This window comes from Zootoca vivipara, chromosome 14, assembly GCF_965207765.1.
Source record: "Zootoca vivipara chromosome 14, rZooViv2.hap1.1, whole genome shotgun sequence".
Lineage (NCBI taxonomy): Eukaryota > Metazoa > Chordata > Lepidosauria > Squamata > Lacertidae > Zootoca > Zootoca vivipara.
In genome coordinates, this window is record NC_142597.1 from 42,414,672 (window position 1) to 42,441,729 (window position 27,058).

The 27,058-nt window shown below is 46.5% G+C and overlaps 1 protein-coding gene across 1 annotated transcript in view; it reads right to left on the bottom strand.

The window, feature by feature from the left end:
* The window catches only part of YPEL2 (yippee like 2), a 48,385-nt gene that overhangs the window by 18,032 nt on the left and 3,295 nt on the right, over nucleotides 1–27,058 (bottom strand). The gene's annotated exons all lie outside the window — the stretch shown is intronic.

Genomic DNA, 27,058 nt, shown 5'->3' on the forward strand with positions numbered 1-27,058 from the left:
CTGACAGTTTTTACAGTGTGCAATCTCATCTACATGTTGACTCAGAAATAAGATCCATTAAGCTCAATGGGACTTAAATCCCAAGAAAGTGTGCGCAGGATTTGTAGTCTTAGCACCTAAGTATTTCAAGTATGAGGAAGGGCTGCCTAGAGCTCAACGAGGGAGCGCTTGCTTTGCAAGCAGAAGGTCCCAGGGTTTAATCTCTGGCATCTCCAGGTAGGGCTGGGAGGCACTCCTGCCTGAAACCTTGGAAAGAGGCTGCCAGTCAGTGCAGACAATACTGGGCTAAATGGACCAAAGGTCTGATTCAGTATAAGGCTGGTTGCTATGTTCTCAACAGAGACGCGGGTTGCCTCCCAGTCAGGCCTATATCCTTTTACCCAGGGCAGGCAGGCGGGGGGGGGGGGCTGTAGCTTTCCAGATGTTGGTGAACTCCCACCAGTCTCAGGCAGCATGCTCAGTGGTCAGGGATGACGGGAATCCAACAACATCTGGGGCAGAGTTTCTCAATGTTTTTAGCTCCCCTTTTAGCTAAAAATCCCACGCTGCCCCTTCAAACATGGCTTGCCTGATTATTTTATTTGCATCAAAAAATTTTTAACTTAGGCTGCTGATGTTTTTTGTAAATCATTTTTATTAAATTTTCCACTTTAACCACCCAATCATATTCCAAATTATACAAATATCAATTAATCAATTAATCCAAATATTCAGCCAAATTATGTTTTTTTGAAAACACTCACTCGCCCCTCCCCATATCTTCATAAGCACACACCCAAACACCCCCGGGGAGAGGCATACCTTCCTAGTTGAGAAACAATGATTGGGATGGATGTCACAGGTTCCTAAATTAGGGTCACAATTCAAAATATATTCATCATCATGTCCAAGCACCCCCAAACTCGGCCCTCCAGATGTTTTGGGACTACAATTCCCATCATCCCTGACCACTGGTCCTGTTAGCTAGGAATGATGGGAGTTGTAGTCCCAAAACATCTGGAGGGCCGAGTTTGGGGGTGCCTGGTCATGTCTCTAGTCCTTTTACTTACAGAGTTGGTCAACGGATGGGGTAATTGTCAAGGAACTGCTTTTACTTATTGAATAAATTGCCATATATTTGTGGGGCTAGAACCTCCATTTGCCTGAGGCTGATGGGAACTGAAGTTCCAAACATCTAGAAGGTGCCAGGCTGGTCAACATGGGTTTATGGTTTGCAACCCTATATAGTGGTGGCTTGCAAGACGAATTTAATTCGTTCCAGGACTCAATTCGTCCTACGAAATATTCGTCTTGCGAGTTGCGGTTTCCCATAGGAATGCATTGAAACCTAATCAATGTGTTCCTATGGGCTCCGGGGGACTGGCCAAGGGGAAGACAGGCAGGGGCAGCCACCGCACCGCCACGCTTCGGCTCCGTCCCCCCTGGCAAAGGAAGATCAGCTGTCAGCATCCCGCGCTGACAGCTGATCTTCCTTTGCCGCCTTACCGCGCTACATTCTATGGCTGCGCTTCGCAAGAAAACCTTGCCGTCTTGCAAGTCCCTCGCGCAACGCAAAATTCTTTCATCTTGTGAGTTTTTCGTTGCGCGAGGCATTCGTCTTGCGAGATACCACTGTACTGTCAGCGATTGGGGGTGGTAGCAGTTGAAAAAATACTGAACGAAATAGGTCCTTTGCATGATTACTCAGAAGAAGGAAGTTAATTCTACTGTGTTCTACAGGACCTACATAGCAAGTGTGTGCTGTTATTGGGCTGCTATTTTTATTGATTTAAACAGTGCTTATATTTAGGCAAGTCAGTATATATATATGTATATATATATATATGTACCTTTAAAAACAACAACCTTCAAGCAGCAAGATGCACTATTTTCATATAGATATATAGTTTGGGGCATATGCTGATTCGATGCAGGTTTCAAATATATTAAAACCTCAGGCAATCGATCAACTGAGGACCAAATGACACAGTATATTTTTCATACACAGAAACTCGTCGTTTTTATTCTGAAGAGGAGATAAAAAGCAGCAGTCCCCATTTGGTCAAGAATGTGCCCCGATCAAGATTGGGGTCCACAAACCAGGTCCTTGCTGGAAATCATCTCTCCCCAAAAGTTTTCTGAAAAGAGCATCTTTGGGAGCCAAAAAGCACATGGATAGCATTGTCGCTGGACAATCCCTGATCTGCATTATGGCCCCAGCTGTTCTTCCTCCAATTTAGAAGTGGCCAGTTTAAACATCCTTCCGCATATTAAGCATTTCACCTATATTTGAAGTAACACAACCATTCTGCTAAAACCATAGGGTGTTCATTCTTTTTGATGTAAATACGCTTCCCCCCATCCATTGTATTACCTGGGTGGTTTTTTTTTAATCACTTTACTATCTGGTTAACTTGGAAGGGAAACTCCCCAGCAGACAAAATGAAAGGGGGAAAGCAGAAAAAGTTTTCTCTAAGCTGGCTGAAGTAACTTGCCAAAAGCAGAAGAATTGATCTCCCAAAAGGTGACCTCCAACTATTTCTGTCCTGCTGAAAACCATCTCCCTAACAAAAAGACCCCAAACCACAAATCTCAACACAATGAAGACGTTCCCCCAGGTCAGCAGAGGCAGGGCTGCTGATCACTCAGGGGGATTTGAGAGATACCACAGTGGGTGGAGACAGTAGGAGAGCAGAAGAGATCCCAATTGACCCAGCCGCCTGGATCACTAGACAGAAGGGAAGTTTCAACCACAGACTTCGTCCCCCACAGAAGCCCCCGGGGCGTTTAGAGGATGTGAAGCAGAAATATCCCCAAACTGTGTGCTGGGGTACCAAACCCTCCAAGTGTCCCTATTTGCGGCTTCGGACTCTCGTACCTACGGGACCGCCTCTCCTGGTATGCCCCGCGGAGGACCTTAAGGTCCACAAACAACAATATTCTGGAGATCCCGAGCCATAAGGTGGCTAGATTGGCCTCAACTAGGGCCAGGGCCTTTTCAGTATTGGCCCCAACTTGGTGGAACGCTCTTTCACAGGAGACCAGGGCCCTGCGGGATTTGTCATCTTTCCGCAGGGCCTGCAAGACAGAGCTGTTCCGCCTGGCCTTTGGGTTGGATTCAGTCTGACCCCTGTGTTTTCCTCCCTCATGGTTTGGATTTATGGACTACTTAAAATGAGGCTGCATTTTAAATTTTAATATTGTATTTTAATCTGCATTTTAATTAATTGTTTTAATTGTTTTCTTTTCTTTTATGTCTTTTTGTAATTTCATTGGTGTTAGCCACCCTGAGCCCGGTTTTGACTGGGGAGGGCAGGGTATAAATACAATATTATTATTATTATTATTATTATTATTATTATTATTATTATTCAGGGACGTCCCTGATTTAGAGACGCCCGGTTTCTGATTTGATCCTGGAATGTCCCACTTTTCCTTAGGATGTCCCTATTTCCATTTGAGGAATGTTGGAGGGTATGGAGTTATCCGACCCCTGAGCCGTCTGAAGGCAATCCTGTATAGGGAAGGTTTTTTTTAAGAATGTTTAATGTTTTATCCTGTTTTCATATATGTCGGAAGCTGCCCAGAGTGGCTGGGGCAACCCACTAAGATTTGTGTGGTATAAAGAGTAAAATTATCATTGTGGAATGGGACATCGCTATTTTCATCCGAGAAATGTTGGAGGGTATGGGGTACCATTGCCCCACAGGATGAGAATCCCCCAGGCCCCATATGCACCATACATTGAAAATAGGATCATACCAAGGAATTCTGGGAGCTGTAGTTTCTTAAGGGTGCTGAGAGTGGTAAGGACACCCTTCTTCCCATCAGAGCTACAATTCCCAGAGTTCTCTGGGAAGGTGGGGTATTAAATGAAATAGCTCACAGCTCCTGTAAGGCCAGTGTTGCGGGGGACTGGACTAGATGACTCTTGAAGTCCCTGCCAACTCCGCGATTCTAACGCCGGACACTCCAAAATGACGCTTTTCTCCCCAGCCAGCTACCGAGGATCCCTGTTCCGCTCTGCCCCAGGAGGGCAATGACAGGCACGAACGCCTCACTTGTCTCGTAAACTGCTGAGCAAGGGCCCTTTGCCATCACCATCGCAGTAAACTCAGCGCTTTTGAGCCTAAAAAAAAAGATAAAGGGAATGCAACACTTTGCAGAACTGCCAACTGAGCAGATTGGCTTTTCAGCAGGGGGGAAAAAGGGGGGGAGCCCTCGAGATGCTCTGAGCTTGCCTGCTGCTTGCCAAACCTCTCCGATTCCAGATTATGGAAAGTGAGGCAGGAGATGGGGGTACACACACACACAGGCTTGGGACACAGGTGGGCTACAAGCCACAATGGCTTAGTTCAGCCTTCACTGTGGGAAGCAGCGAATCCCAGTTGCTGGGAATTAGAAGTGGAGCGAGTGTTTTTGTGGCGCTCAGGTCCTGCTTTTTGGGCTTCGCATTGGGGTATCTGGTCATAGAATCATAGAGTTGGAAGAGACCACGAGGGTCATCCAGTCCAACCCCCTGCCAAGCAGGAAACACCATCAAAGCATTCTTGACATATGCCTGTCAAGCCTCTGCTTAAAGACCTCCAAAGAAGGAGACTCCACCACACTCCTTGGTAGCAAATTCCACTGCCGAACAGCTCTTACTGTCAGGAAGTTCTTCCTAATGTTTAGGTGGAATCTTCTTTCTTGAAGTTTGAATCCATTGCTCCGTGTCCGCTTCTCTGGAGCAGCAGAAAACAACCTTTCAGCCTCCTCTATATGACATCCTTTTATATATTTGAACATGGCTATCATATCACCCCTTAACCTTCTCTTCTCCAGGCTAAACATACCCAGCTCCCTAAGCCGTTCCTCATAAGGCATCGTTTCCAGGCCTTTGACCATTTTGGTTGCTCTCTTCTGGACACGTTCCAGCTTGTCAGTATCCTTCTTGAACTGTGGTACCTAGAACTGGACACAGTACTCCAGGTGAGGTCTGACCAGAGCAGACCTGGTCTACAGTATTTGTTTACCAGCAGGGAGTTCCCGGCACCACAAACCCAAAAACATTGTGTGTTTTTATACGGATAGTGACTTTGTGAGTTTTAGGGCACAACCAACCCAGAGCTCCTACCTGACCCAGCCCATTTGCTAGTGTCTATTTAAGGCTCATTGGTCCGCCATCTTGATTCAACATGGCGTCTGGTTTCCAAACACAGATGAAGGCTGCTTCCTCCACCTCGGGGACCCTGCGTTGCGCGATGTCTTCAGAGGCCTCCAAATCAACAAGGGTTTCCAATTAACCCAACCCTTAACCCAGAATCGTGAGGACTGGGAGAGTGTTCTGTTTCAGTGGAAGAGCCTCAAGCTTTGCCCAGGCTCAATCCCCAGCAGACCTCCAAGCAGGATGGAGAAAGACCTGCATGGCTGGAGAGCTGCTGCCAGTCAGTGTAGGCAATCCTGAGCTTGATGGGCCAAGGGCCTGACTCAGGATTAAGGTAGCTTTCGGAGAAAATGGGCTGCCGATTTGTGGATCCTAATCCAACTTCCCGCTGTGTAAAGAGGCTGGTGTGAATATGCCCACACGTCGCCATTGTTGATCGCACAAAAATACTGTATATAAATAAAACCAGTTGCAGCCTCCCAGGGCCCCTTCTTTTATGCTTTGGCCAGCTCATGGCTGGATGGAAAAGGCCTTTTTGAGCTATTTAAAGCCCAGAGCCTTCTGTTTCTATTCCTGATGGGAGAGCTGCCGGAGTATTTGAAGATTAGGGAGTGTTTGACTTCCACTCCCTGCTCCTTAAATAGGGGCTTCCCTCAAATCAACGCCCCCTCCAGCGGTTTAAAGCTTTGTCGAGAAGGAGATTCTGTTTTTGGAGGGAGCCTTTGCCTGGGTGGCAAGGTCTGCTCTGCCCCACACGCCCTTTCCCTCTCATTCTCTCTCCCACACACACATGAAAAGGCTTCCCCTGCCAATCTGGGCCAATCAGCTGGCTATTATGGGCAGAAGAGCCAGCCAGTATGAGATCTGTTGGCAATCCCTACTGAGCTGTAGATAAGTGTAAACTTGCTGAGAAGTGTGAATGATAGTGACCAGCTGGAATGTGTCCTTGAACTCTGATAGTGTCTCTTGCTAGTCTGGATGACGGCCAGAGAGAGGCTTGTGTGAGCGTGTCAAAAAGTGAAAATCTGGACACAACAAAGTTGTTGGAGCTACACGTCCGACATGAGCTGGCAACCCTACCCACTGTATGAAAAAGCCACAAAATTCACAAACAGAAAGGAGCATGGCCTTTGAACCAAAAACACTTCCCCACCTTAACTTATCCTGCAAGAATGTACAAATCACAGGCCAGATCATTTGCCCACTTAGCCCAATATTGCCTGCTTTGACTGGCAGCAGCTCTTGCCAGCTACCTAGGGTTCTTTCCAACTGGAGGTGCTGGGGATGAAATTTGAGGCAAAGCATATGTTCTATTCACTGAGCATTGGTCTCTTCCCCATATATGCACGACTCTTTTCCGGGTATAGAGCGACTGTGCCTTCTTATTGGACATTCTGCCCTCTGTGTATGCTCAGGGGCAAATTCTTACTACTGCTTGATGTGCATTTTAAACGTCTAGACTGCACTCATCTCACAAGGTCTGACATAGGTGCCAACCCCCTGGGTGTCCGAGCACCCACAAAATTCCCCATGGAAGGGCCGGGCACCCATAAATTTCCGTGCCATGCACACAACATGGTACCCAAGGCGCCAGGGCTCCCATGGTCAAAGGGCCATGTTGGCACTCCTGGGGTCTGGCAGGGAGGCCAGAGCAGAACAATGCATTTTTCCCCTGTTTAGAATTATTTTCGATTTTATTTGTTTCCTGCATTTCCTCCAAGGAGGTAGTGTGCTAGGTCCTCCCCCCCCCCTTGATAGGAGCAGCTTGATGATGCCAACAGCCCCTACCCCACCTTCAGAGGGAGCAGCTGTCTGTACCTGACCCACACTTGATGGGGCGGGGGGGAGCAACCTCTCAATGGATGGCGGGTGGGCAGGCAGGCAAGGAGCAGCCTCTGGCTTGCAGGCCAATCAAGGCCCGCAAGATGTTGTTTCAAAACCCATATTCACCTTCCACTCAGCCGGCATCGCTCTGATGGGGGCAACATCAACTAATGGATGCAGGTTCAGGGTTAGATCCTGTGCTACCTGCTGAACAGATGCATGCAGCACACAGCTGTCTGAAAGCTGCTTTCTACCCAGCCCCGGGCTGCTCTTCAAAGCTCAGCTTCCCAGAGGTTTAAAAAACAGCGCTGGACTTTTTGCAAAGGGGCTTTCCAACAGGCCCATGCTGCTCTTTGACGTCCTGACGGTTGGGGCTACAAAGCGCAGCCGCATCTGATGTCACAGTGAGGGCAGGTGGCCTCCTAGGCAGAAAAGTTTCCTGCCCCTGCTGTAGACTTGCTAAAGCAAAATTTTAAAATCCCAATCCTTAAAGAAAAAAATTAACATCCCACAAACCTCTTCCACCAAGCTTCATCCCTTCCTCACCGCAGTTTTTATTTTGCCAGCCCCCCCTCTTGAAGAAATGAGACACTTTTCACACATTCATGCAGCGAGGGACCCCAGTGAGAGATGCTGGCTGAATCGTGACTCACCCCAGTGTCGCACATCACTCTGCTGTGCCTTTTTATGGTGAGGGGGTGAGACAGAAGCTGTATCCTACTTTCCCATTAAATATATATATATATTCCACAAACATAGGAGGCTGCCTTATGCTGAGCCACACCATCTAGCTCAGTATTGTCGACACTGACCAGCAGCGTCACTCCAGATTTTTCAGGAAGCGGGTATTTCACAGCCCTACCAGGAGATGTCATTTGACATTGAACATTGGACCTTCTAGATGCAAAGCAGATGTTCTAACACCCCACCCACCCACCCACCGAGCTAGGGCTTTGGAAAGGAGAATATATTGTAGGTTAGGAAGCATCACATTATTGGGGGTTGCAGGGACACATAAATTTTATATTTCTATTCCAGCATGGTCAGGCAGCCATGCGCCAAATAAGCGACTGAACTTCAACTTCAGTCGTGGCCACGGAATAGATCAAAAATCCTTTAAACTGGAAATCCAGAAGTGAAGTGGTGCTGATAAGAATTCCACCTCTTTTTTGAAAGCTGAAGACATATACTTGGGAAACTTCTTCAGCTCTAGGGCTGCACCCAGTAATGGGCAACCTTCCAAGGGCCACATGCCACAGGTGGGCGGGGCCAAAGGCAAAAGTGGGCAGAGCAACAGATGTGAATTTTAAAATCTTTGGCTAGTCACATATTTGGGCATTATCAGAATGAACAGACACACCCCTGCCCGGGGGGTAAACAAGGAAGGTGTAGAACTGGGCTGGCAAGAGTCCAGAGGGCCACATAGAGAAGCTTGGGGTCCGCATTTGTCCCACTGGCCGAGCCCTGCTGTAACACAGCCAGGTAATAGATTGAACCCACAATCCCATGTTTGGCTGGGTCGTTGGCATCTATCTGTCTTGCAAGACAAACTGTGGGAGAGTTACACTGCCTGCCTACACTGTGGCTGTAGAGACCGATATGGGAGAGACATGTTTTGTTGCAGTTGGGGCAGAGGAAGATGTCAGCATTTCTCCTCTGCGCTCCTCCCAGAGGGCATTCCTCTGGTCACTGTTTTGGATGCACAAACTGACTATCCTTCAAGCACTGTGTTCAGGCTCCTCCCAGAAGCCATTCCCACACAGCAAGGTTGACGTTGCCAGCCTTCGTGTCATGTCTGCCGACATTTTTGCAGGGTAGAGTTGGTCTGCCAACGGGCCCGGTGCCTGAAGCATGCCCTTGGGGATCCTGCCATCTTCCATTCTGTGAACATGACCAAGCCAGCGTAGACGCCGCTGAGACAGGACTGCAAACATGCTGGGAATGTGGGCTTGGGAGAGCACAAATTTGTTTGCGACTCTGTCCTGCCACTTTAAAGCAGCAACATACTTCAAACTGCCATGGCTTCCTTCAAAGCACCTTGCGAACTGTAGCTTCCCTGGGAAGCGGGACTCAATTGCTATACCACTTTGGAAATTGTAACTCTGCAAGGTGTCTCCTAATGCCTTTCAGCACCCTTAACAAACTAGAGAAGATTCTCTCTTCTTCTTTTTGTGGGGGAAGGAATACTTGACTGTTTATAAAGTGGTATAATACTGCTTCAAATGTAAGGTGCAGATGGCGCCCGAAAGTACAGGTGAAACTCGGAAAATCAGAATATCGTCGAAAAGTGCATTTATTTCAGTAATGCAACTTAATATTTTTTTTTATTTTAATTTTTACAAATGCTTCCTTTTGGAAATTCCACAGTACAGTGGTACCTCAGTTTACAAACACAATTGGTTCCGGAAGTCTGCACTTAACCCGAAGTGAACTTTCCCATTGAAAGTAATGGAAAGTGGATTAATCCGTTCCAGATGGGTCTGCGGAGTACTTAAACTGAAAATACTCAAACCGAGGCGTACTTAAACCGAGGTATGACTGTAATAAAACAAATAGTTACAATAATACAAAAATAAACATCGCTATTACATTTCATCAATTGCATTCCATTTATAATTGACCCGCCTAACGACTATTTGTTGTAATTGTAATTATTTGTCGTTGACATATCTTGCTTTGCATGTCATGCATCTGTCTCATATACTGGGTTTCACCTTTTAAGTTGCGTTACTGAAATAAATGCACTTTGACAATATTCTAATTTTCCGAGTTTCACCTGTCTGCTAGATCCATCAGATTCCCCACCCCTCCAGGCAGGATCTCCTCTCTCCCTGCTTCCCCAAAAAGCAGTTTCAATGTTGGGTTGCAACCAGCTTCCCCACCCCCCATCAGGATTGGCATGCATCCCACGGTGGCAGAGCAGAGGGCAGGGCAGCCCTCAAGCCCGCAGAACTGAGAGAGTTGTGAGCGCCTTTCCGAAAGGAGAAATGTTTATTTCTTACCCTTGCATTGCAGAGGGGCTGGACTAGATGACCCCCTTGGGTCCCTTTCCAAATCGACAGTGCTACGCATATAAAAATAAATGTCCATTTGCCCTTGCTTTTTCTGGACCGTGCCACATAATCGCCACCTCCTGGCATTGCTCCATGTGGAGCAACAGATGTTTCGCTGAACACAGTTTGGCAGGCGGCCAAGAGCTGCTCGAACAAATATATTCTCTTGCTCTCCCCACCCCTGCCCCCCACTCCTGCCATGGCACTTCTCTTCCAAATGATCCAAGTTCAAACAGCTAATTGGAGCTTAGCAGGTCAGCAACGCAAGAACACAGCATCTCCAGAACGTGTGTGCGCATCTTCACCCTCCGAAGTGGTGACCAGAGCTTTTCCAAAACACTGATGGCAAAATTATTATTATTATTTTAAATGGAGATGTGTGCCAGTCTTGCACTGCTAAAGGTGTGGGCTGACTGCAGCCTTCGGCAGCCTGAACTACAGCTCTCCCATCTTCCCTGGCCAGCGCTGTTTCCAAAACACCTGGAAGGGCACCCGATGGCCAAAGGTTGGGCGTTAAAGGGGTGGCTGACTCGCAGTTCTCCAGAGGCTGCCAAAATGCAATACCTGGATCCCTGGCAGGGACCGGTATCACGTTCAACAGCAGCTGGGCCAGCCACAGATTTAGCAACTCAGATATATGAGCTAATCTAAGCCAAATGGTGATTAGCACAGTGCAACCCTCCCAGGACGTGATGTTATTTAGAGTCTCCTACACCAGAGGCGTTCCATGTCTATGGCCAATAACAGCAATTTCTCTCTCTTTCCCATGTGATAAATGCTTGGGGGGAAAAGATACGAGAAAATAGGTCCAAACCAATGGGTGTTCCGCGTGGGGGAACCATAACGAAATGGTTACCAGGTTTAGAGAGCTTGCACCACTGGCTAGCGTTGCGGGATTTGGGGACGTAGCAATTAAAGGCATCGAGGCAAGCCGATGCGCCGAGGCATATCTTTTGTACCTGAGTCATCCCCTGGCAGATCACAGAGAAATACAATGAGTGATCATTGTTCTGCCAAGAACTCATCCGTACCTGAAGGAGCGTTTCCACCCCCATCGTTCTGCCCAGACACTGAGGTCCAGCGCCGAGGGCCTTCTGGCAGTTCCTTCACTGTGAGAAGCCAAGTTGCAGGGAACCAGGCAGAGGGCCTTCTCGGTAGTGGCACCCACCCTGTGGAACGCCCTCCCACCAGATGTCAAAGAGAACAACAACTACCAGACTTTTAGAAGACATCTGAAGGCAGCCCTGTTTAGGGAAGCTTTCAATGTTTGATGGATTACTGTATTTTAATATTTTGTTGGAAGCCGCCCAGAGTGGCTGGGGAAGCCCAGCCAGATGGATCTTAGGCAAGTGAAAAGCTGCAGTTTGCTAGTTTGGGCTGCTGCTACTGCTGCTCTGGAGGCTTTTGCTCTGGCAAAGTGGCAATCTAAGGATCAGTCCAGGAAGAAATGCACTCTGCATCTTTTCTGCACCATTGAACACCATTCCCTTAAACCTGAAGGTTCTCATTTCTCAAAGCTCTTTTTGCTTTGATCCAACATATGCTGGTCATAAAAACGTGGATTGCATTATCTATCCAAAGAAAGGCAACCTTAAGTGATTAAAGGGCCACTCTTTAAATTAAGGTCACTCTTTGAGGTAGGCCGTAAACCTTCATTTACAAGGAGCAGGTTGTCTATAACCACAGAGGCTCAGAACCTGTGGATCTGGTACACATTAACCATTGATTACTCCTTCATTAACCTCTCTTTTTAAAAACAAAAAACAAGGCAACATGAATTGCAAGAGCTTAGATCAATATACGGTATATTGAAACACGCACACACCTCTAGTAAATTATGTCACCAGAAGACAGGTATAGAACGAGGTTGTAAAGTTACTTGACGGTGTTTTAAAAGCAGTCCCTGAGGTGTGGAATATATCCATTTACAGCCACAAAAGCAAATTGTTATCCAACCACCAACCAGAGGACATCCTTTGTTTACTCCTAAGACAGCCTGCCCCAACATGGCAACCTCCAGAGGTTTTAGCCTACAACTCTCAAAAGCCCCACTGGGACTGAACCATGGTTTGTTGTTGGCTTATGAACCCTGACTTGTTTTAACTATGGTTTGCAGTTATGTGTGAGCCCCACCACCCCTTCCTTAACCATGGTTTGTTTGGAGCAGCCCAGACGCTCCCCAAATTACAAAGATGGCAAACAAGCCATGGTTTGTCGGACCATCTGTGGGACAACTCATGGTTTGTTAAGCAAACCACAGCATAGCAGTGGCAGAAGCTGTTAGGAGGAGCTGGGGCCCTGCAGAGAACAGAAGTTTGAAGTAAATGCACCAAAGCAGTATTCAAATGTCTGACGGGCTGTAACACAGAAGAGGGACTTGTTCTCCAATTTTGACTAAGCCTCAGGAGAAGCTTCCCAGTGGTACAAGCTATGTGATAGTGGAACAGACAGAGTCAAGGAGGTGGAAGACTTTCCTTTGCAGTGGAGGCTGGGGCAGGGGGATTTGGTAGGGACTAGGTGAGCTCAAGGTTACCAGAGCAGGGGCCACTGAAGCCAGACTATCCCCATTCAGATTGGAGGGGGGAGGCGAGAGAGAGAGGGAGAGAGAGAGAGAGAGTTCAGCTAGGTGTGCAGATCATGTGCAGATCATTGAGGAACCCAACCCTCTTGGCAGCAGTGCCTGGTGCCCATTAGGACTCGCAGGGTAGAAGGCAGGGAGGCCAACAGCAGGTGGCGCCAGAGGCAATGACTAAGTAAACAAGTAAGAAGACCCAACAAGTTTTTGGGGGGAGGAGGCAGGGCCGTCTCACCCATAGGCGCTAGGGGTGTGAGGCACTTGGGCGCCGGGCTCTGAGGGGCACCAGGCCGAGAGTCCGGGGCCCGAGAGTTGAGTCCGGGAAAGAGCCCACCCGTCGGTCGGAGCGCTGTGATGGGCTCTTCTGCTGTGGGCGGCTCGCACCGCAGGTTCAGGGGCAACCGAGCCAGCAAAATGCTGAGGCAGCCAGCCAGCTCCGCCCTCCTGCACGCCGGGCAGATCTTTGCACCGCAGCGCAGCATATGCTTAAGACAGCCCTGGAGGGAGGCCAAGGTTGGTAGGGCAATGCACAACCTGTCCTACTAGACCAGGCCCATGACTCAGATAAACAGCAATAGGGACAGCGAACTTTAACAGACCTCCAAATATAACAATGGAAGGACATGGACCTTCATCTTCATCCTTCAGACACCTGTAAAGGCAGGTGAAACAAGATCACCTTTCCTAGGATTGGGCAGGGGGTGTGGATATGCAGGGAACCAACTCTGTACGGTATTGCTTTGTGTCCAAGCCCCTCATTTGCTGCTGTGGCCATCCATTTCCAATTTATTTTATGTTTTGCCCTACGAGAGCTCGATATATATTTAGCCCATTCAGTTTAAGGCTTGGCATATCATGTTACCAACCGAGACTGCTGAGCTGGTTTTCCACCCCCAACCGCCTCATTTAAATGTAAAGAGAAAACAGATCCCCTTTTGTCTTCTAAATCAGTTCAGCTTGCAATTTTCCCTCTCTCTCTTTTCTCGCCCTGCAGACCAAATCACTGGTTGTTTTATATTTTCCTGCCTGCCTGCCTGCTCAGTTTCTCACTCCCCCACCTCTGCCCTGGCAGTCTGGCATCCCAACTCTGTATCTGTCTGCATCTGTCTGCAACCATTATCTGATCGGTGGGGGGCCCAGGAGCCAGGAAACTGACCTGCCTACCGGAGGCAGCTGCCCTGCTCTGGTGTCACTGGGAGCACAAATTTGCTTTATTTTTCTGCCAGCTATAATGCCTGCCTGGGATGCCAGAACCAGGAAAGGAGGTGGCTGCTTCTGCTGTTCTTAGAAAGATGAGTTTGAGACCTGGCAAAGCTGGTACGTTAAGGACCCACCAACTTCAGCCTTTTAGAAGACATATGAAGGCAGCCCTTTTTAGGGAAGCTTTTAACGCTTGACAGACTATTGTATTTTAATATTTTGTTGGAAGCCGCCCAGAGTGGCTTTATCAGTACCTGAAGGAGTCTCAAAGCAGCTAACATTCTCCTTTCACTTCCTCCCCCACAACAAACACTCTGTGAGGTGAGTGGGGCTGAAAGACTTCAAAGAAATGTGACTAGCCCAAGGTCACCCAGCAGCTGCATGTGGAGGAGCGAAGACGGGAACCCGGTTCCCCAGATTATGAGTCTACCGCTCTTAACCACTGCACCACACTGGCTCTGTCTGCCTTGCAACCAGTTCACAGGGCACCTTCTGGACACCTTCCTCTTCCTCCTGAATCTCAGTGTTGCCCCTGCACAACTCAGGATGGAGACAAAACTATAATCTGTTGGCCCTGTGTCTCTGTGTCTTCCTACCACCGAGTTCTCTGTACTAACAAGCACGAGAGGCATACCCAAGGGTAGGTGAAATCAGCCTCCATTGAGGGCGCATTGGGGGCAGAAAAATCACCTATCAATGGGGTGTAAGATGTCAGTGTTGGAAACTCATATATACAGTGGTACCTCGGTTATCAAACATCTCCTTTGACGAACGGTTCGGAACTTGAACGCCGTAAACCCGCTTCCGTTTTTGAACACGCCTCGGAAGTCGAACTGCTTCCGCTGAGGCACCACTGTCTTTTTCTCAATTTTCTCTGTAAATTTGAAGACCGCCCTTTGTGCCTCGGTTTTCGAACGGTTCAGAAGTCGAACGGTCTTCCAGAACGGATTACGTTCGAAAACCAAGGTACCACTGTATAAGCTAATTGCCAAATGGCGCCTTGCCATGACGGAAGGTCTAGCCGCCTCCCCCCCCCAGTGAAATTTATGTAGTAGTAATAGTATTCATGACATTTCTATACTGCTTTATATTTTAAAGGGAAAAAAATCTCAGAGCGGTTGACAAGACCTTAAAACATCAAATTAAAACAACCCAGAATAAAATGAATTCAAGCTTCAAGGAAAATATTTCAGATCCTTCTCGTAAGTGACCATTATTACCCTTCTGCAATAGGTTAGTTGACCTCTGGTTTTAATTTTTTTTTACCCAGTTTTTATTGTCTGTATGGCATGCATGAATGTTATAAACCACATTTTCGTAATGGATGGCAGTATACAATATTTTGATAAACACCACAGATAAACACCACCTCCATCGTTCTGCCCGGTCACTGAGGTCCAGCACCGAGGGCCTTCTGGCGGTTCCCTCGTTGCGAGAAGCCAAGTTGCAGGGAACCAGGCAGAGGGCCTTCTCGGTGGTGGTGCCCGCCCTGTGGAACACCTTCCCAACAGATGTCAAAGAGGAAAACAACTACCAGACTTTTAGAAGACATCTGAAGGCAGCCCTGTTTAGGGAGGCTTTTAATGTTTAATAGATTACTGTGTTTTATTTTTCTGTTGGAAGCCGCCCAGAGTGGCTGGGGAAACCCAGCCAGATGGTCGGGGTATAAATAATAAATTATTATTAATATTATATTGTTATTATTATTATTATAAAAGTCATGGCTGAACCAAAGGATCGTCTAGCCTAGCAACCTTTCCCCACCTGTATAACATCAGAAGATGCCTTGCCAGGAAACTCCTCCATCCTCTTTCTTCAAAACTTGGCCTCAAGAATCTCTGCTGACTCAGCGTCTTTGATTTCATGCTTAAGAGGATGCCACCTGCATTACTTTCCCCCCTGCAGTCATGAGGACTAGACACTTTGCGACTTGTTTTTCTTCTACTAACAGGTTAACTTTACCATTGATCCAGCGTGCTCCAATGTACACCCAAAGTCCTGGTGTTTTGGACACATAAACAAATCGCCCACTTGTTGAGCCTAGAACGGCAGTCACGAATTTAGTTGGGATGGGGAAAAGGAGGCTAATTGAGGCTTGCTAAATGACTTTGGATACTGTCATGCGGAAGGTGTGGGCGAGCTAAATATTATTACCATCCTGTTTCCTATCTGCTTTGGTGACACGGCAGGCAAGGTTACACCTGCCCTTTCCTTTCCAGGGGAGGAGGCACTTACAAAACACAAGAATTACGTTTAGGATAGCTGGCATGCAGAACGCCTGGTCCCAGGGAAAGGCTATAAAATCAGAGTTTATCCCAGAAAGTGCTGTGCGTGCATTCCCCGCCCCCAGTAATTAATGATGATATAAAGAACAATAATTATCCATGATACGTTATGCATTGGCAACATGCAGGCTCAGAACCTATCATTCTGCTTTGCTGTTGTTTTTTACAGCAGGTTTCTGGCCTCGAAGGCAGCCTAACAGGTTAAGTCTGCAAAGGTTACTCATATGGTTCCAGTATTCAAGCAAGTCAGCTGATTGGTACAAGCCGTTCCCCTGACTAATCTGAGCATCAGATTCAAAATACATATTTGAATGTACTAAACGCTGGGTCAATGGTAAAGTAATCCCATCTCCGTTAAAAGGAGAAAAACAAGTTGCAAAGTGTCTAGTCCTCATGACTGCAGGGGGGGAAAGTAATGCAGGTGTAAGAGCTGTTTGACAGTGGAATTTGCTGCCAAGCAGTGTGGTGGAGTCTCCTTCTTTGGAGGTCTTTAAGCAGAGGCTTGACAGCCATATGTCAGGAATGCTTTGATGGTGTTTCCTGCTTGGCAGGGGGTTGGACTGGATGGCCCTTGTGGTCTCTCTTCCAACTCTATGATACTATGATTCTATGATCCTCTTGAGCATGTCTATATAGAAACTTAAGATAGATGGGAAGCACAATTTTTTAAAAAATTTTTTAAATCTTTACTCTCACTCAAAAAAATCCCTCTAGGTCCTAGTAGGACTTCTTTCCTCTCTACAATATCACTTGAAAATCACAAATGGTCTGCAGCAGTCCACGTAATGTTTCAGCCTGTTGCAGCAATTGTAAGACACTGTGCTAGATGCTGTACATTTTTTAAAATTGTATTATTTCTTGCATCTTATATATTGCATTTTATTGTACAGTATTATGATTCTGAATTTCACAGAATTTCAAATTGCAGTACGAGACAGGAAATAAAAGATGTAATACAAACACTTTTAAAAAAAATTCCAATATTAATATTGATTGCGGATCCACTGATGACCAGCTGAATGAAACTTGTGGACCAAACTTTGGGAACCCCTGCCTACTTGAAGACACAGACACACCTAAAAAGTTATTCTGCTTGCTTGATAGCCATCCTCCCCCCCAAAAAATACATAATGGTTGATCCATCAATTAAAACTCACTTCTCTTATTCGCTACGGTAAGATTTCTTTCTGTCAGGTAAAAGCCATTGTTATCCTGTTTTCCTAAAAGTACAGTAGCCATCTACAACAAGCTGTCAGGTCATTTTTGACTGACTTCATGAAAAACCAAAGGAAAACCAACTCTCTTCCAATATACAGAAAAGGGCTATTTTTCTTTCCACTCCCTTGCAAGGAATTCTTCTCACCATTGGTGACTATAGACAAGGGGGTTTCCAGGTAAGCCATACACCAGGCATAGGCAAGCTCAGCCCTCCAGATGTTTTGGGACTACAGCTCCCATCATCCCTGACCACTGGTCCTGTTAGCTAGGGAAGATGGGGAGTTGTAGTCCCAAAACATCTGGAGGGCTGAGTTTGCCTATGCCTGCCATGCGCTTTCAAGATTGTCAGAATCCAGAGCAGGATCTGGGGAACACATTAGGAAGAACAGTCACATATGCAAATTAAACTCATTTGTTCCTTCAGTAGCACCTTAGAGACTAACTAAGTTTGTCATAGGTATGAGCTTTCGTGTGCATACACACTTCTTCAGATACACTGAATACTGGCCCCAACAACATCCAACATACCATCTCAGGACTATTTAATTGCTCATCTTCTAACATTGTGTATGCCATCAAATGCCAACAGTGCCCTTCAGCTCTCTATATTGAACAAACAGGCCAAACCCTACGCCAAAGGATAAATGGACATAAATCTGACATCAGGAATCACAAGACAGAGAAACCAGTAGGAGAACACTTCAATCTCCCAGGACATTCTATACAAGATCTCAGAGTAGCCGTCTTATTACAAAAGAAGTTCAGAAATAGACTGGAAAGAGAAGTTGCTGAACTGCAACTCATTACCAAACTTGGAACCATGGAGAGACCTGGTCTGAATAGAGACATTGGATTCTTATCTCATACATGATAAAGCTATCTTTAGCCATCTCACCCCTTGCTTTTTCATGCAAGACAAATTGCAGTCATTAACAGTCATCAACGAGTTTCCACACCTATCAGTCAAACACCCATTCCCACCACCCTCCTGAGAATACCCCTCCCTACCCTCACACTATATATAAGGGTCTGGAGACTTCTGATTCAGTGTACAGTATATGAAGATATGTGCATGCACACGAAAGCTCATATCAATGACAAACTTAGTTGGTCTCTAAGGTGCTACTGGAAGGGGGGGAAAATTATTTTGTTTTGACTACGCCAGACCAACACGGCTACCTACCTGTAACTAATTTGTTCCTATGATCCAGAGGCCACATAATTCATATTATTTGACCCCTGCGCCCCAGCACAGAGCATAGCATAAACACCTCTGAGCATGCACAAAATGCATCCCCCTTGCCACAGAAAAATTCAACACCTTGGATAAATCCTGGAGTCTTTCTGCACCATGAATTCCCCCCCCCCCAAAGAAAACACAAGTTTAAGCAGATCAGTTTGTCAGGAAAGAGGAGGACAGAGCAAGTTTGTTCAGAGTCAAGTTTAATGTAAAATATTCTGGATGCCTTGCTACCTATTATGCAGACTGCCTGCATAATAATGAACTTAGAGGGCTGAGAACTTTAAGTCTTTCGGTTACCTGAACACCACAATCACCAGGACTTTCCAGATACCTGCTCAATCCATTCAGGTCTGTCACAGGCTGTGCATTATTGATATTACGTTACTGATACACAGATACTCAGAAGCAAAGAAGGGGCTTCCTGGAGGAGAGACCAAGGTAACAAACACTTGCAAAGCCCTTGCAAGAAAACAGCCATCAAGCTCACTTAAGCAAATTTAGCAGCCATAAACATTTTGTGAAATAAATAAAAATATGAATCTGTCTGCCAGCATAGCTGCCAAGTTCTCCCTTTTTTAAAGGGAAATTCCCATATGCTGAATAGGCTTCCTCACGAGAAAAGGGAAAACTTGGCAGCTATGTCTGCCAGTTGAGATCAGTATCAGAGGCCTTGGAACCCCTACACAAGATCAGACAGGTCGGTGACCAAGGCATGGCCTTCTTAGTGTTGGCACCAAGACCACATAGCTATCTTACCCAGGGAGATCTGCCAAGCCCCTTTTATTTTAGTCTCCAGCCAGCTGCTGAATTCATACCTATCTATTAACATATGCTTGATTTTAGGATTTACCAGCCTGCGGTTCCCTGCTTTCAATCCTGGGTGCTCTTTAAAACCACTTAACTTTCATTGCTATTTTACAAACATTTTATATCAAATGTTTTTATTTTACCTGCTATTTTACAAACATTTTATATCAAATTACTTTTTGATGCACTGTTAGTTACACGTAAACCATACTGTAACCTCATTAGCCCACATAACTCACTAAGCCTCTGCAGCAGAGATCCCAATTAAATTCAAGCGATTGCGGCCCGGTGGTTCCCTCCCTCTCATGCCCCCCCCCAGTGGTTGTAGCACAACCCAAGTTTTTATCTCCGCACTCACTGCAGAATCACTGTTGTATCATTCACTGAATCGCAGCTGGCATAGATGCCATTGATCCGTTGATCTCCCTGACCCTAGACATGCCAGGAAGAAGGGTGGTTGTGGTGGTTTGGGGAAGAACCGTAACACTAACACCACGTGGGGCGGGGGGGGGGGAACAGGCTTTGTAACGAGCAGATCATACTTTGAAAGCGATTTAATGGAGAGCGAAATCACCACCAGAAAAGTCGAATGAAGTCAAATTATACGGATTATCAGCAATAATCGATGACAAGAATAAGCACTTTAATGAAGGAAATCACTGCCAGAACATTTGAGCCGTCTCAAATGATAAATTAATTTATTGACGCTCGGGAGACAATGGAGTGTGCCTCTGGGGGTGAAGTCAAACTGCTGTGTTAGCAGCACTGAAATGACATCCGTGGGGCACAAGCCTGGGCAGGGTGCATGGAGGTCCTGGGCTGCCCAGATAACAAGACCCCCCCCTCTCAGCCTCACTGATGTGGTCCAAAGGGAATCAGAGAACCAGCTTGGCTGCAGGAGTTGCTGGAAGGAGGCGTACAAGGCGCCATCCAGCCACCTTAGGGACTCCACTCCGGATTTGTGTAGGATTTACTCTTCTCCCAAAAGCAGTGTAGGGTAGGATAACTATTAATGGATTTTAGTCTACTCAGAGACCCACTAGAAGTTAGCCATGCCTATAAATTTCAACAGGTATACTCTGAGTACGGCTAACGTTAGAGAAAACCCACAAATGGTTTAGAAAATCGATGTCCTAAAACTTGGGTCATCAAGCAAAGGCACAGAGGAGGATAACAATATGTTGAAACCGATTTAATTTAGGAAACCATTATCATAAAATCTGACTTGTCAAATAATGATAGTGCATAATAATGATTACATTAAGCCAAAGAAACAAAGCACCCACAATTCCTCCCCCCAAAACCTTGCCAAATCATTCAAATTGACGGCAAAAACAACTACAACACACTTTTGCAACCCTACACACGTCTACTCAGAAGCAAGTCCCATTGAGTTCACTGGGAATTACTCCCAAGGAAGTGGATACTGGATTGCAGCCTAAAAAGGACTTTCCAGACAATCTATATTTAGGAATTATCCAGCATAGATTGAGCAGTTTCAAACACGTTATTCATTTTATTGTCATAAATCTGCTTCCAGCCCATAAAGAAACCCCCAAGAGGACAGGCTCCCCCAAAACAATCGGAAAAGCCAGGCATGCATTTAAAAAAATAAAAAAATGCTGCAAGGGATTTGTTTTAATTTATAAAACAAGTTTCAGAGTTTACAGACAAAAAAGTTGTATCCACCACCAAACCACTGAATAGGAACACTGTAGGGGGAAAATGTTTTTGAAAATGTGTTTTCCCCCCCAAGTGCAGAGCAGCCAGCAATTGGAAACATCATTCAGGGAGCAGTAAAAGCCAAGACAATAAAGGGATAATCTTAAAAGAGAGTTATGTGGCATAGAAAGTCAACCATGGACCTGTCCGAGAGATGGAGGGTCAGATCCCCACTCAGCCATGAAGTTAAGTAGATGACCTGGGGCTGCTTCCTGTCTCGCTTATTTATTGCAGGCAGGTAGCTGTGTTGGTCTGATGCAGTCAAAATAAAAAAATCCTTCCAGAAGCACCTTAGAGACCAACTAAGTTTGTCGTAGGTATGAGCATGCACACGAAAGCTCATACCTATGACAAACTTAGCTGGTCTCTAAGGTGCTACTGGAAGGATTTTTTAAATTTTTTTTATTGCATTTATACCTCACCCAGTACATGGTTCATGCCCCCACCCAATCCTCAGTTAATCCCTCCGACCCTGTGAGGTAGGTTAGGAGTCTGTGACTGGTCCAAGGTCGCCCAGTGAGCTTCACGACTGAGTGCGGATGCCACCCTGGCTTCCTAGAGTTCTTCTGCTATGGGGCAGCTCTATAAATCAAGTAAAGGTAAAGGGACCCCTGACCATTAGGTCCAGTCGTGACCGACTCTGGGGTTGCGAGCTCATCTTGCATTATTATTATTATGTTATAGGGACCCAGGTGGCGCTGTGGTTAAACCACAGAGCTTAGGGCTTGCTGATCAGAAGGTCGGCGGTTCGAATCCCTGTGACAGGGTGAGCTCCCGTTGCTCGGTCCCAGCTCCTGCCAACCTAGCAGTTCGAAAGCATGTCAAAATGCAAGTAGATAAATAGGAACCGCTACAGTGGGAAGGTAAACCGCGTTTCCATGTGCTGCTCTGGTTTGCCAGAAGCGGCTTTGTCATGCTGGCCACATGACCTGGAAGCTATACACCGGCTCCCTCGGCCAATAAATCAAGTAGGCAAACCAATATGGGGAAAGCAAAATGGTCACTTAAGAGAAGGATCTGAAGTATTTTCCTTGAAGCCTGTTCCTTGCTTTATTCTGGATTGTTTTATTTGATTTTTTAAATAAGGTGTTGTAAACGGCTTTGAGATTTTTTTCTTTAAAACATAAGTTGGTGTAGAAATGAAATTAATTAATAATAATATCCTTTGCAAAAAATAAAAATGTGATTAGGCATTCCCTTGTGGTGACCACAACTTAGGTGCCATTTGGTGATTAGCTTATACAGGTGAAACTCGGAAAATTAGAATATTGTCGAAAAGTGCATTTATTTCTGTAATGCAACTTATTATTTTTTATTTTTCTTTTGATTTTTACAAATGCTTTCTTTTGGAAATTTCACAGTAATAAAACGAATAGTTACAATACTACAAAAATAAACATCGCTATTACATTGCAATAATTACGTTCCATTTATAATTGGCCCGCCCAACGACAAATAATTACATTTACAACAAATAAAGGCTTGACATATCTTGCTTTGGCTGTCATGCATCTATCTCATATTGGTTTCACCTTTTAAGTTGCATTACTGAAATAAATGCACTTTTCGACAATATTCTAATTTTCCGAGTTTCACCTGTATACCTGCCTTTCAAACACTGCCCACCCCCACCCCCCAAGTTACAACTGGCATGTGGTACCCAAAAGATCAGCCCCTCCAGCAGGGGGAGGGGGGAGGCTGACCAACCCCAATGCAAACTTTTCTGAGCTTTTTATAGAAAGAGTTTAAGAGAAATAAGATCATATCGCGGAAGAATATCCCACCCAGATGTTAACTTTGTAAGACTCCAGCCCCAAATGGATGGGGCTAGGATGAAGTGACAAAACACTTTGCACGTGCTCTTGTTATCTCTTCCACAAATCACAACGCCTGGATCTGGCATCTGCAGAGCAGGCTGCCAGTACAGTACGCTGGCTCAAAGCAAGACATCCTTCCTTGCCCTGCTGCCCGGTCTTGGGTGCGAACCGTGCCAAGATTGCAGGGTCAACTTCCCACCAGCTGCCGTCCCTTTTCTGCTGCTGACGCCACCCACCCTGGGTCAGGATCCTCATCAGGCTAATGAGCTAATTAAATGGCTTGCCAGGGACGGCGAGCAAAGTAATCTGGAGCCAAGAGAGACGCAGAATCTGCAGGTAGGAAGATTGCTGCCTCAGCCTCAACGCAAGACGAACCCAGCCCTTAGCCAGCCAGCCGTCTCCACTGCTGCCCTGGGGTTGTTAGACAAGTTCATTCCACCCTCCACCCCGACAGAGACTCAAGAGCACAGTGATTCGCACACATGACACTTGGATAAGGAACAGGAAATGTGCTTTCAAACAGGGCAGTGCATCTTTCTCAGCCCGAGGGCCACATTCTAATATTCTGGGGGCCACATTCCACACTGCCATTCAGGCAAGCAAGAAGACATCTGGTGTGTAATAGTGATTAGTGCAGGCATCCCCAAACTGCGGCCCTCCAGATGTTTTGGCCTACAACTCCCATGATCCCTAGCTAACAGGACCAGTGGTCGGGGAAGATGGGAATTGTAGTCCAAAACATCTGGAGGGCCGCAGTTTGGGGATGCTCCCATCAAACGAAAGGTGGAGCATAACTAAATATTACACGTCAGGGACAGACTCCAGCCTGCCAGAGACACTCACAAGGGGTGTGAAAGCAACGCTAGCGAGGGCTGTGGGCTGGCGGGGGTGCCAAGAACCAGACAGAGAGGCCTGGGAGATTCTCCAAGCCTGGCTTTTGTTCTTTTAAGAAAGTAAGAATGGTGGTGCCAGGTCAAGATTTTAAATCTACCTAGCCCAGCAATCTGCTTCCAATGGAGGACAGCTCAAGGCTACCCAAGAGATCATAGAATCATAGAGTTGGAAGAGACTACAAGGGCCATCCAGTCCAACCCCCTGCCAAGCAGGAAACACCATCAAAGCATTCTTGACATATGCCTGTCAAGCCTCTGCTTAAAGACCTCCAAAGAAGGAGACTCCACCACACTCCTTGGCAGCAAATTCCACTGCCGAACAGCTCTTACTGTCAGGAAGTTATTCCTAATGTTTAGGTGGAATCTTCTTTCTTGTAGTTTGAATCCATTGCTCCGTGTCTGCTTCTCTGGAGCAGCAGAAAACAACCTTTCTCCCTCCTCTATATGACATCCTTTTATATATTTGAACATAGCTATCATATCACCCCTTAACCTTCTCTTCTCCAGGCTAAACATACCCAGCTCCCTAAGCCGTTCCTCATAAGGCATCGTTTCCAGGCCTTTGACCATTTTGGTTGCCCTCTTTCATGCAGGGAATGAAAAAAAAGTCACCCCTGCCTGCAAGTCCAGATGGCAAGCCAGGAAGCTCACCCCTCCCCTTAAGAGTACCTGTCAGACCCCCCCCCCCCGATGCACTAGGGTGACTGAGACAAGGCACATCCTTCCCCCACAAGCCCAGACCACTTGCCCCACAACCTTCAAAACACTGGCCACGGGCCTACTACTGGAGATTAGCAAGGAGGCGGCACGATCTTGAAATAGCAGGTCTTGCACATTAAGGAGGACATGTTCCCTCACCTCACTTCTTGCAATGATGGGGTGTTTTTTTTGGTGGAGGTGGTGGGGGTTTGCGCACAGGGGATCATTTAAATCAGAGGCCAGTAGGAGCCAGCCCACAGGCCAGATGAGGCACACAGACTCCCCCCTCTTCACCCCCAGACTCTAACCAGCATTGGAAAAAGCCTTCCGGCGAAACAAACAGGAGCTTGTTCTCAAGCCTAACTTCAGGAGGCAGGGGACTGTTATAGGGGGTGGGGTGGGGGTGTTGCAGCTGGAAAGAGGTAACTCTACCCTCTATGTATTGCGACAACTATGTCTATCTCTGGGCACATCCATTTAAAGGACACTGCTTCCCCCCAGAGGATCCTGGGAAATTTAGATTCCCCCATTATGGGGCTATAATTCCCAGCACCTGAAGTTCCCAGGATTTTTTTTTGGGGGGGGGGTTAAATGCACAGTGTGGAGGACCCCTAACATGCATGCCTGACTGTGTGTCTAGGGCCACGATACCTATAAAGCACTTTCTTCCCCCTCAAAGAATTATGGGTACGCCTTGAGAAACTACGTTGCCCAGAATTCTTTGGGGGGGGAGAGAAATGTGCTCTGAATGTGCTTTAAAGGTACAGTGTGTGTTTATGTGTGGCTCTATCCACTTCCAAATTTGGCCCTGCCCATCATTTGGGACCCATCCACTGCTGCAACAACAACAACAAATTATATACCACCCTTCATCACAAGATCTCAGGTCCACAAGATAGAAAATGCTCCTATTTAAAAAGCAAATCTCCCACCAAGTCTGAAGTGGTACAGTCCATATGAGGGGTTGCCAACACAGTGACCTCAAGAAGTTGCTGGACTACAACTCCCATCATCCCTGACCATTGGCCGAGCCAGCTGGGACTGATGAGAGGGACTGATGAGAGTTGTAGTCCAACAAGGTTCTGCGGGGCATCTCAATAACTACTCCTCTTCCAGATGCTACCAATTCATTCTGCTGCTTCTGTAGCCCAAACTTGATGTGAAACGTTTTCAGTACTCAAATGCTCTATAATAATAACCTACTATTTGAGCTCCAAACCCCAAGAACCCCAGATCCTTGATGTGCAGTTTGATTACCACATTGATATTCTAAAAAAGAGAGTTTTTAAACGGAGCAAGCTGTTAGGTTAAAAAAAGAAGCTTTAAACAGAAGCTACGGTAGCACACTCAGGCTTGTTCAAAACTCACAACCACCCTTCAAGGTAGGGCTAGGCCAACATGCAGCAACTTGCCCAACACAATTTGAACCTGGATCCCTCTAGTCAAATTCCACCCCCCACACCCCAATCAGAGTGCCATTTTTATCCTAGCAGTTTTTCCACTAACCAAGCTTCCTTCTGTGGTTGCTCTTAATATATGTAAGAGCATGATCAAGCAACCATCCCCTTTGTTACTGTAGCAAGGCCTGTTCTGAGGGAAAATCAGGGGAGTTTGTTGTCTGTTTTATTTTACTGCCTTAGGATTTTCCCTTCTGCCTGTATCTCAGAAACCACTGCCTTCAAGACATGCACTCAGAACATTTGCTGTCTCCCTCGGCCCCATGGGAGAGATAAAGCCAGCGACTGCATCTGCATGTTTTAAAAAATAAAATAAAATCCCTGGGGCTTCACAGGGCTCTTAATTTCATCTGCCCTGCTGGAAGCAGAGTCTGAAATGAGGGCGGGGGCACACGGCTTTTGTGATTCTGTGCCAAAGGGGATTTATTTGCAGTACAGAGCAAAGAGAAGCAAACTTTTATGGGAATAACACTTTAAAAAAAAGAGATTAAAAATTGTGAACTTTTAAGTAAGTTTACTGTCCTCATGGAAAGTTAAGGGATGCTTGGAAGCAGATCGGTAGGTGGAGTCTCAGAAGCTAGCGATGGCAGAGTAGAGTTTCTAAGGGGAGGGCGACCCACTGCCTGCCCCCATGATGGACAGAAGGAAAATCATGCAAAAAACGAACGGCGAAAATTAAAAGTTGCATGGTGTACAGACATTGAAAAATCCAGCTTCTTTTGGCATAGGGTCCTGATTTCCCCCCCTCCTCACCTTCGCCCCCTACTTTTGGCATACATTTGAATCCGAAAGAACAGCATTTGTCTTTCTAAGAGAAGGATCTTCTCATACCCAGCTCTGATAAAAGTGGGGGTCCTCCTGCCCCTTGGACTGGAAGACTTTGGTCAACGCATGGAAGGGGCCATAACTCTGTGGCGGAACATCTGCCCGGCATGCAGAAGGTCCCAGGCTCATTCCTTTGCCTCACCAGGCAAGTCTGGGTGGGAGAGACTCCTTGCCAGGCACTGTTGTGTGGATCAGAGTTCTGACTCAGTACAAGGTTCCTATGCTCCTATTACGGTAGGATCGGTTCTGAATTCAACACCATGAGGACTGGAGTCTTGGTTTTTATTTTTAGGGAAAGAGCTGGGGCTCAGTGGA